Below are 11981 nucleotides of genomic sequence, written 5' to 3'. Positions count from 1 at the left end.
AATCCCTCTTCCGTAGCTAGACTGGCCCTAAACCCCACCTCTTCCTCTGTTACATTAAAAAATTTTCTGAAGAAGGGTCTAGGCCCGAAACATCAGCTTTCCTGCTTCTCTGATGCTGCTTGGCCTGCTGTGTTCATCCAGCTCTACACCTTGGTATGTCAGATTCTCCAGCATCTGCAGTTCCTACTATCTCTCTCACTTACCTGAGGGGCAACTTTTTTTTCCCCACAGAGGGAGGGACGCACATGCAATGAGCGACCAGCGGAAGTGGTCGATGCGAGTACATTAACAACATTTGAAAGGCATTTAGACAAATACATGGACAAGAAAGATTTAGAAGGATATGGGCCAAGTGCAGGGAAATCGGTTTAGCGTGGATGGACATTTTGGTCGGCATGGGCTAGTTTGGGCTGAAGACACTGTCTCCGCGCTGTAGGAGTCTATGACTATGACTCCATAAGGTGAGAAGTGGGGATGTTCGACAATGATTGTGCAATAGTCAGCACCATTCGTGACTCATCATGTACTGAAGCGGTCCGTGTCCAAACGCAAATATTTCTGGACAAAATCCAGGCTTGGGCTTACAAGCGGCCAGCAACAGGCACAGCACACAAATTGCAATCTACAACCATCACCAATAAGAGATAATCTTCCCATGCCCCTTGACATTCAAGGACATTACCATCACTGAACCTCCCACTATCAACTGGGAGATATCATTGATCAGAAACTCAACCGGACTCACCACATAAATGCAGAGGCTGCAAGAGCAGCTCAGAGGCTCAGAATACTGCGATAAGTAGCTCATCTCCTGACTCCTCAAGCTATGTCCACCATCTACAAGGCATAAGTCAGGAGTGTGATGGAATACTCCCTGCCTGCCTTTATGAGTGCAGCCCCATCAACACTCAGGAAGCTCCAATATCATCCAGGACAAAGCAGTCCGCTGGATCGGCACGACATCAACAAGCATCCATTCCCTCCACCATTGATGCTCAGGAGCAGCAGCACGTACTAACTATAAAATCAACTGTACAAATTCACAAAGATGCTCAGACTGCACCTTCCAAACCCACTTCCACTTCCATCTGGAAAACAAGGGCAGCAGATATATGGGAACGCCACCATCTTTAATTTCCTCTCCAAGCCACTCATCATCCTGACTTGGAAAGATATCGCCATTCCTTCATTGTCACTGGGTTCAAATCCTGGATTGCCCTCACGAATGGCATTGTGGGTCAACACACAGCAGGAGGACTGCAGCAGTTCAAGAAGGCAGCTCACCACCTTCTCAAGGGCAACTAGGGATGGGCAAAAATGCTGGGCAGCCAGAAAATAAAAACAGGTACTTCAGCCCAACTCATTCAAACCAACTAAATTTCCCAAGCTGATCAAGTCTCATTTGCCTGCTGATATCCCCCTGAACCATTCCGATCCATGTACCTGTCCAAATGGCTCTTAAATGTTGTAATTGCACCCAACTCCACCACTTCCTCTGGCAGCTCATTCCACATATGCACCACACTCTGCATGAAAAAAATACCCCTCAGGTCCTTTTAAAATCTTTCCCCTCTCACGTTAAACCTATGGACACTAGTTTTGGACTCCACCCACCCTCAGGAAAACAGCTTGGCTATTCACGCCACCCATGCCACTCATGATTTTATAAACCTCTCCATGCTCAGCCCTCAGTCTCATTGTCTAACTGTATGGTGCTAAAAGGGGACAAAACGTTGAAGCTTTTCTCACGTATTCATCAGAACGAGCAGGCCAGGCAAAGACACCAACTTAAAAAAGTATGAGAAGTGAGTGCTGATTGATTGGACCAGAACCTGCATGGAGATACCATTAAATTTAATTCTCAGACCAGGCAGGTAGATTCTGATTGGACAGGACATTGCCATGGGATGCACCAGCCTTTGACTGCCTCTGCAACTTGTCTTGAAAAAGCTGAAAATTTATTTACAAATTACTTTTGCCAACAGTGCTCAGAATTTATGTGCATAGCTTCTAGCCCATACAACTGCATCACACTGTGGGTCTCACAAATGATTTTAATTTGGATTCAAGTGCAACTCTTTGCACAGTCCAGATTGTTCAATAAATGAGTTTCAGCAACTGAATCGCAGCTAATGGCAGAGATACTTGTCTAAGGATCGTACGCATGGGGCTTGCTGACCAGAAGTGGCCTGTTGCCCACTGAGAATGGTCGATGCAATGGTACGAACAGTCGGAACCAGAGCTTGACAAATAAGGAGCCAAGCTTCCCTACTTTTGTTCTCAAAGCCTCCTTTTATGCAGTCCACGTTCACGTCCACTCCCCCAATATTTCGGCCACACCCAACCTGTCAACACACACAAGCTTTGACTTGTATTTTTCTGTTTCAAGTTCTAAACATATTTATCACAATGCTAAGCACTATGCAGAACATTTTGCTATGATCAGTGATCAGATTTCAGGTCACGAGAATTCCACAAAATGACATGGGGTTTCAGAGTAATGAAGGGAAGATAGTGGTGTAAGGGTAACGTCACTGACTTGGCAATGTGGGACGGTGAAGTCGATTGAAAATTGTGTGATTAAGCTTCAGCATAACAAGGGTTAAATTTACAATGCTATTGCAAAAAGCTGACTTGCAGGTATGATCGAGACTTTGTGACAAACAAACTGACACCTAGATTTTGAGGTTAAGGGATGGGGAGCAGCTGGAGGTTTTGGGGAGGCTCAAGTCAAAGAACACCAGAAAAGCATGATCAAACTTGTTGCTGCAGAAGTCTCAACTTGGAATTATGCAGTCAACGCATTAGAAGAAATAAAGCCATACATATTTGAAAAGATTGCGGTTTCATTCCTTATTTCATGGGAAGCAACAACTTGGTGTTGTAGGCAAGATCACAAAAACGAATGATCGAACACTGAAGACTCCCAACACTCTGTCGATGCCCAGAGGTAGGGACTGCTCTTAATTCTAAAAGTCCTCGGGTTACAGCGAAAGTTTGAACCTACTTCTTCTGACGGGATCCGTAACCTGTCCACAGTGTCTGACTTGAGCCTATATTATTTACAGACGTCTGTAATCAGCAGAGAGAGTGAGTGTGATCTTTGGCCTATGGTTCACTCAGTCCCATCAGCTCTAAGTCCATACAAATATCTAGAAACAATCCTGCTATTTCAAAATTCTCCGAATGATATACGTCTCGAGGTTCCCGAATTGGCGGCTAATACAACAGAGGAAATGATACTTCAAGCCCCCAGCACAGAAAATAATATCTCTGGCCCCCCGACTGTATGACTAACCTATGACTCCAGACCCATTGAAACTGATCGTCACAAGAAATAACGGAGAAAAGAAACAAGAACTCCGCACAACAGTTAAAAGATGGTAGGCCACACCTGATATTTCTGAAGATGAAGTTCTCCAAAAATTATGCATGAACTACAAGTAGACAGCATGCAGGTGCGAAACAATGTCAAATCAAATTTTGGTCCTTATTGCTAGAGAACTGGAATTTAAAATATGGAAGTCTTTTCCCAGCGTACATGGTATTGGTGAGGCTGCACATGGTGCTGTGTGTACAGGTTGAGTCCCTGCATTTAAGAAAGAATATTCTGGAATTGGAAACAGTTCAAAAGAGAGTCAATAGGCTGATTCCAAGGATGAAAGGGTTGACATACAAAGAACAATTAAACACTGTCGGCTGTTATTCATTCGAAATTAGAAGTATGAGGGGTGATCATATTGAAACAAGCAACATTTTTACAGGGTCAATGTTGAGAAGATGGTTCCACTCCTGAGGGAATCTCCAACAAAAGGACATATTTTGAGAATAAGGAGACAGTCTTTTAAAATGGAGCGATGAAGGATTTTTGTCTCCCAGCGGGAAATGAACGTGACATTCTCTACCTTGTGACAGCGCGATCACTGCAAGTATATGAAGAGGATGTTGGTAGAGATTGGAAGTATTAAGCTGATCTGAAAGAGAAATTCAGGCTGGATTAGATCAACTACAAATCACAGAATGGTGTAAGAAGGCCATGGGACCGAATGGGCTACTGTTCCTCCTTCTATTTATTTTCACATGACTTCAGAACTGAGGACAATGGACACAGCGATTGTGAAAATTTAACGTAATTTTTAATATTAGCATCGACCAAACAACATGGAAAATTGTCCAGCATCATCCTGGTCAAACAAAAACAGCACAAGTTCAACCCTTTCAACCTCCATGCCATCAGTCCAATCTCCACATAACCAAAAGGATGCAAGTTTTCATCTACAGTCCTATCAAATGGCACTTACACAACAATAAACTTCTCACTGATCACTTAGTGTGTACTCTGCCCATCCACTCAGCTCCTGCCCTCATTCCAACCTTGATGCAAACATGGCCAAAAGAGCTGAATTCATGAGGGAAGGCAAAAGTGAAGTCAATGAGAATCAGGGGGAAATATCTTTGCAGGTTAGAGTCACACATAACACAGAAGATGACGGCAGCAGTTGTTTGAGATGGAAGTTGTTTTTGTAGGAGTTGGGATATCATGCTGCATTTGTACAGAGCATTGGTGAGACCACTTGTGGAGTCAAGTGGACAGTCCTGGTTGAACCACTACAGGAAGGAAGTTTTTAAAATTGGAGAAAGCGCAAAAAATATTTGCAAGGAAGTTACTTGGACTGGAGGATTTAAATTACAAGGAGAAGTTGAATAACCTGCGACATTTTTCATGGAATCATACAATCCCAACAATGTGGAAGCAATCCATTCGGCCCATCGAGTCCACAAGACCCTCAGAAAAGCATCGCACTCAGACCCATCCCCCTACTCCATCCCTGTAACTCTGCATTACACGTGGCTAATTCACCTAGCCTGCACATCTTTGGACTGTGGGATGAAACCGGAGCACCCAGAGGAACCCACACAGACACGGGGAGAATGTGCAAACTTCATGCAGACTCTTGCTCAACTGTGGAATCAAAGTGAGGTCACTGTTGCTGTGAGGTATCAGTACTAACCACTCAGCGACCATGTCGCCCCTCGAACTTAGGTTGAGGGCTGACTTGACAGAGAGATTCACAAATCATGTGGGGAATAGATAAGTTGAATAACAAAGGTCTTTTCCCTTGGGTGCGCAGTTTAAACTAGAGGGCATTTTAAAGGTGCGGCAATTATTAAAAAGGGATCTGAGAGGAAGCTTTTTTACACAGATGTTGGTCCATAAGTCGAATCAACTGCCAGAGGAAGTGGTAATTGCATGTACAGTTAGAACACTGAAGAGACAGTTGGACAGATACATGAATATGAAAGATTGAAAGGGATAGTGGCCTATTAGTTTGGGAAATTTGGACGGCATGGACGAGTTGAGTGTGAGGATCTGTTTCCTGTCTGACTTGATGAAATCATCTCAGCTGCAGGTCATCACTGCAAGAGACCATCTGAGAGTGTGGGGGTCAGTATCATTTGTGACTCATCCAATACTGAAGCAAAATCGTTGCAAAAAATTCAAACAATTGTTCGACATGATTTCCCGAGCACAAAGCTGTACTGACTATCCCAAGTGCCTATAGATTCTGTCTCTCAGAATACTCTCTGAAAACTTACCCTCCACAGACATTAGACTCACCTTGCATCAATCCCTTTCTCAAAAGCAAATATTCATGAGAAATATTCATTTATGATCTCAACCGTCTCTCGTGGCTCCGCGTGTAGACCACCTTGTTGACCTTTCAGAGGCCCTACTCTTTCCCAACTTACTCTTTTGCCCTTCATATACTTGTAGAATCTCTTCAGATTCTCCTTTTACTGTATCTTCCAAAGCCATCTCGCGTACCCTCTTCGCCCTCCTCATTTCTCTCTTAAGGGTATTCTGACACCCTCTGTAATCCTTCAGGAATTCACATGATCCCAATTGCCTTTACATGTTGTACACCTCCTTCTTCTGAAGAGAGCCTCAAAACCTCCAGTCATCCAGAATTCCCTACTCCTGCCAGCCTGATCCTTCACTCTGACATGAATATGCTGGCCATTAACCCTCATTACCTCACTTTTGAAAGCCTCCCACTGACCAGACTCAAGGTGCATGAAAACAGCCTCCACCAATTAACTTCTGCAACTTCATGTCTAAAATCATGAAAACTGCTGTGTCCCAATTTAGAACTTGCCTCGTGCAGGTAGACATATATTTTTGGTGTTAAAGACTCAATGGGAAGAAGGGCCTCTTGCATACTGCACGAATCTATGAGGAGTTAGATTTCGGTAGGGGAGGTTGTGGCCTAGTTATTATCACTCGACTATTGATCCAGAAACTCAGTTAATGTTCGGAGAACCTGGAGTTAAACCCCACCATCAGATGGTTGAATGTAAATTCAATTTAAAACGTGTGGAATGAACAATCTACTGATGATGTTGAAAATATTGTTGATGGGAAAAGAAATCTGTCACCTGCAATGGCAGGAACAGCCCTGTGGACGCTGCAATGTTCTCCACACTAACATCTGGAGCTTAGTGCCAAAACTGGGAGAGCGGTGTCACAAACTAATCAAACAATAATCTAATCGACTCAGGCTCATGGATTCACACCTTACAGACAAGGTGCCAAACACCATCATCACCATCTGGATATGTCCTGTTCCACTGGCATACCAGTGGAATACATTTGGCAGTTGACTGGGGAGTCCTCAACATTGACTCCAGACCCCATGAAGTCTCGTGGCTTTAAAAAATCAAACATGGGCAAGGAAACACACTGCTGGTTGTGGCACACCGCCGTCCCTCGTCTGATGAATCAATACTCCTCCGTGTTGAACAACACTTGGAGGTATCACTGAGGGTGGCAAGGGTGAAAAATGTACTCTGGTTTGGGGATTTCAACGTCCACCACCAACAGTGGCTTGGAAGTAGCACTACCGATCGAGCTGGTCAGGTCCTAAAGGAAATAGAATCCAGAGACGCAGGAAATGTTCTGGGGATCTGGGTTTCAATCCCACCGCAGCAGATGGTGGAACTTGTTTCAACACAATTCTGGAACTAAGAATCCAGTGATGACCATGAAACTACTGCCGATAGTCAGAAAATCTCATCTGGTTCACTAATATCCTCTAGCCTCAGCCACAGCAACGTGGTTAACTCTTAACTGCCCTCTGGGCAATCAAGGAGGCAATAAATGCTGCATAGCCAGCGACACCCTTGTCTTAATGAACAAAATTAAGAAAAACCCTCATTCAACCACTACCATCCCAAGGTGATAGGGTGGCCAAGAAGGAATATGGCATGCGTGCCTTTATTGGTCAGGGAACAGAGCACAAGAGTCAGGATGTCATGTTCCAAATTTTTAGGACGATGGGTAGGTCACACCGAGAGTATTGCGTTTGAATCTGGTCACCACATCACAAGAAGGAAGTGAACACATTGGACAGGGTGCAGTAGAGGTTTTCTAGGATGCTGCCTCCATTAGGCAGCATGAGCTAGAAGTATAGACTAGATAACCCAGGATTAGGTCCTCTGGAGTGGCGGAGGCAGAAGGGAGACGATAAAATTATGAGATGCATATGTGGGGCTGACAGTCAGATTCTTTTTCCCCCAGAGTTGAAATGTCTAATACAAGGGGGCTTTCACATAAGGTGAGAGGGAGTTAGTTCAAAGGAGATGTGAGGGACAAGTGTTTTAGTGTTAGGTGTCTGGAACTCACTGCCAGGGGTGGTGGTGGAGGCAGATACGATAAGGGTATTTAAGGGGCTTTCAGAGAAGTACATGAACCTGCGAGGAATGGAGGAATATGGTCCAAGGGCAGGCAGAAGGGATTAGTTTAATTTGGCAACATATTCATCACAACATTGTGGGGAGAAGGGCCATTTCAGTGTTGCATTGTTCTTTGTTCTATCAAACCAAGGAATCATCCCTGATTCATTGGAGGGCATGCCAGGAGCAGCATCAGGCATAACTAAAAATGGGTGGCAACTTGGTTGGCAGAGGGGTGGGTCTCTGAATAAGAGACGGACCATTGAGAAGTCAGGGAAAAATACATTAGCCAGCGAGAGCAAGTTTACTATTCAGGATAGCCAGGTACACAGTAAAGGGAGGGAAAACGCCTCCGGTTTAAAGAGGGTTTATTTCAACACTCGAGGCCTCACAGGTAAAGCAACGAGCTCAGAGCACAGATAGGCTCTGGGGTCTGGGATGTTGTTCCCGCAACAGAAACAGGGCTGAGAGAAGGACAGGACTGGCAACTCCTTGTTCCTGGATACAGAAGCTACAGGCGTGACAAAAGTCCAAGTAAGCAAGGTGAGGGAGTTGCCCTTTTGCTGAGGGAGCACATAACACCAGCGTTTCAAGAGGATATTTTTGAGGGTCATCAAATGAGGCCATATGCTCAGATCCCCAAATCGCCAGCAGGTACTAGAGAAGCAGATGTGCAGAGAGATTGCAGATACCTGCAGCTATAATACAGCAGCATGGGTTGGAGATTTTAATTTCCCCCTGTATCAACTGGGCCACGCAGGGTGTGAAAGGCCTGGACGAGGTGCAATTTCTCAAGTGTGTCCAAGAAAAGTTTCCTACATCACTATGCAGAGGGCCCTCCTCAGGAGGGTGCAACACTGGGCCTTCTTTGAGGAACCGAGGTCGGGCAAGTGACTTAAGTGTCAGTCAGAGAGCACTTTCTATATCCCTGTGAAGGTGAAGCGAAAAGCTGGCAAGTTTAGGGATCCCTCACTGACGAGGGATATTGAGGCTCTGGTCAGGAAAAAGAAGGCGGCATACATTGGGTTTAAGCTATCCAGTTTGGCCTGAGACACAGAGATGACCACAAGACTACTCAGACTCTGAGGTGTCAGGGTAGCCCACAAATGAAGAACCACACTGCGACAGCTTCTGACGAACGTAAAGGACCTCATACCCACAACCAATAAAACTAATATAATACACAAAATATCATGCAAGGACTGTGAGAAACATTGCATAGGCAAAAATGGAAGACAACTGACAATAAGGATACACGAACTGCAACTAGCCACCAAGAGATACAACCAATTCTTACTGGTCTCAATAATCACGGACAAAGAAGGACACAGATTCAACTGGGACACCATATTCAGAACAGCATGAGCCAAACAGATATGCAGGAGAATTCCTGGAGGCCTGGCATTCCATCAACAAACACATTGAACTGGACCCAAAACACAAACCACTGAAAAACAGAACCAGAAGTAATGCCAACCACCCCAGCAAACCAAGGCATTTCAACAACAAGCAGGACAGAACACCAATGCTTCACCGGAGGTGCCCAGACGATGTTAACTCGCTGGGTGACAAAATGTCTGCAACAAAACACAACGGCTCGACGAGCAAGTGTACAACCTCAAATGGACTTGAGTAAGGTCTTTGACAAGATCCCGCACAGCAGGCGAGTCATGAAGGTTAGGTCTGATGGGACCCAGGGAGAGATAGCTCATTGATCTCAAAATTGGTTCGGTGGAATGAAGCAGAGGCTGATGGTTGAAGATTGTTTCTCAGACTGGACGTCTGCCGCAATCCACCTAACTTGTGGTGTGCCACAAGGGTCAGTCCTGATGGGATGGCGTTTGAATGGGTTGAGCATGTGCTGATTTGTTTTGACTAGGGTATCACTGGACAATTATCCACATTGTTTGGTAGATGCTAATATTAAATATAACATTAAATTTTAACAATCGCTGTATCCGATGTCTTCAGTTCTGAAGTCATGCGAAGATAAATAATAGGAGCAATAGTAGGCCATTCAGGCCCTCATCCACCATTCTGTGATTTGTAGCTGATCTACTTCAGCCTGAGTCAAAATGTTATATGTTTCAAAAGGATCACCCCTCATATTTGTAAATTCAAATGAATAACGGCCTACCCTGTTTAATTGTTCTTCATATGTCAACACCTTTATCCATGGAATCAGCCCAGTGAATCTCTTTTGAACATTTTCCAATGCCAGTATAGTTGAATCATAGAATTCCTGCAGTGTGGAAACAGGCCCATTGGCCCAACAAGGCCACACCGAACCTTGGAGCTCCCATTGTATCACACCTAAGCTACACATCCCTGAACACTATGGGCAATTTAGCATGGCCAATCCACCTAACCTGCACATCGTAGGACTGTGGGAGGAAACCGGAGCACCTGGAGGAAACCCATGCAGACACGGGGAGAATGTGCAAACTCCACACAGACAGTCGCCCGAGGGTGGAATCGAACCCGGGTTCCTGGCGCTATGAGGCAGCAGACATAACCACTGAGCCACCGTGCCACCCCTGAAATTAATTACACTTGAGCCACGTAGGAGTCAAACCTACAATCTGCTGATCCACAGTCAGTTGCGTTATTCATTGCGCTAGTGGCCCCAGGTCCGGCGGCACAGTGGTTCGCACTGCTGCCTCACAGCACCAGGGACCCAGGTTCGATTCCACCCTCGGGCGACTGTCTGTGTGGAGTTTGCACATTCTCCCCATGTCTGCATGGGTTTCCTCCGTGTGCTCCGTTTTCCTCCCACAGTCCAAAAATGTGCAAACTCTGTGCATTGGTCATGCTAAATTGCACGTAGGGTTCAGTAGTTTGTACATTAGGTGGGGTTTAGGGGAATGGGTTAGGGTGGGTGCTCCGAGGGTCAGTGTGGACTTGTTGGGCCAAAAGGCCTGTTTTGAAACTGTAGGCATTCTGTAATCTTCTATGATGTATATCCTTTCTGAAATGCAACAAATCAACCTGTACACAGCACCATGTGCAGCCTCACCAATACCATGTACATTGGAAAAAGACTTGCAGATTTTAAACTGCAGATCCCAAAAGGCCAAAATTCGATTTGCTTTCATGTTGTACCTGCATGCTGTCAATTTGGGCTTCATGCACTGGAATACCCAGACCGCAGCTCGCTACACGTATTGTTTTTCTACTTTAAAAAAAAGTCTGCCCTTTGATTCTTTCTACCAAAGTTATGACTTCATATCTTAGTAGAGTGTGGTCTATGCTGCACCATGAAGTTACAGGCTCTACTGTTGTTGCTGGCCCATTGCACCTCGTGGCTGCCCAAGTTTGAGTTGCGAAATCTGCTCAAGTTCTCTAATATTGAGCACAGTGGTAGTGTCACACAACACAATGGAGGGTATTCTCAATGTGAAGACAGGCCTTTGCCTCCACAGGAACGATGAAACTATCATTGCTGCAAATACTGTGATGGTCAGGTGCATCTGCTACAGGGTGATGATGAAGTCAAGTATGGCTTTCCCTCTGGTTGGTCCTTTCATCAGTTAATGTAGGTCAAGTGGAGCAGCTTTGTCCTTTCAGAATTGGTCAGCTTGGTCAGAGGTGGTGCTACTGAGCCACTTCTGGTGAGGGTCATTGAAGTCCTCCATGCAAAGTACATTCTGCACCTTTGCTACCCTGAGCACTTCCTGCGTTCAGAGTACCTGTTAGCTATTAGGATGGCCTTAGGGGCTCCTGCCTGCCGAGCCTTATGCTTGTGTCCAATGGTCACTCATTCACTATCCTCCTGCACCCTTTTACACTGTGGGGTGACCATTGCTGTACACGTGCTATTCACGTAACTCTCATTCTCCCGGATGTTCCTCAGTGCCACCACACCTCGCTAAAGCTCCGTAACCAGGTCGCTCGAGTGGAGGAACTGACAGCACCTCCTGGCTAAGTGTTGCTGATCGACGCAATCGACATCCATGAAATCCCACGAATTACAGTTAGAGCATACCGCTTGTAAGACTGGCCTGCCATCCTTTTAATTAACCCAAAATTAACCCACGGAAAAAAATTATTTCTCACTGACACACATAAACAGTTAATGAGTAAGTATCGTAATTTCAACAGGTTATTTGACAAGAAGAAGAAATTTAAAGAGCTACACTCACCCGTCAAACGGGCAATCACTTACCAATTTAGCTGTGACATGACTCTGTCATCTCACGCTCCCTCTCATCAGAAGCTTTCAGGTGTGTCTCTCTGCTTGTTCCCTG

This window comes from Rhincodon typus, chromosome 16, assembly GCF_021869965.1.
Source record: "Rhincodon typus isolate 14 chromosome 16, sRhiTyp1.1, whole genome shotgun sequence".
In the NCBI taxonomy this organism is placed as follows: domain Eukaryota; kingdom Metazoa; phylum Chordata; class Chondrichthyes; order Orectolobiformes; family Rhincodontidae; genus Rhincodon; species Rhincodon typus.
Note: the sequence above shows the minus strand (reverse complement) of the source record.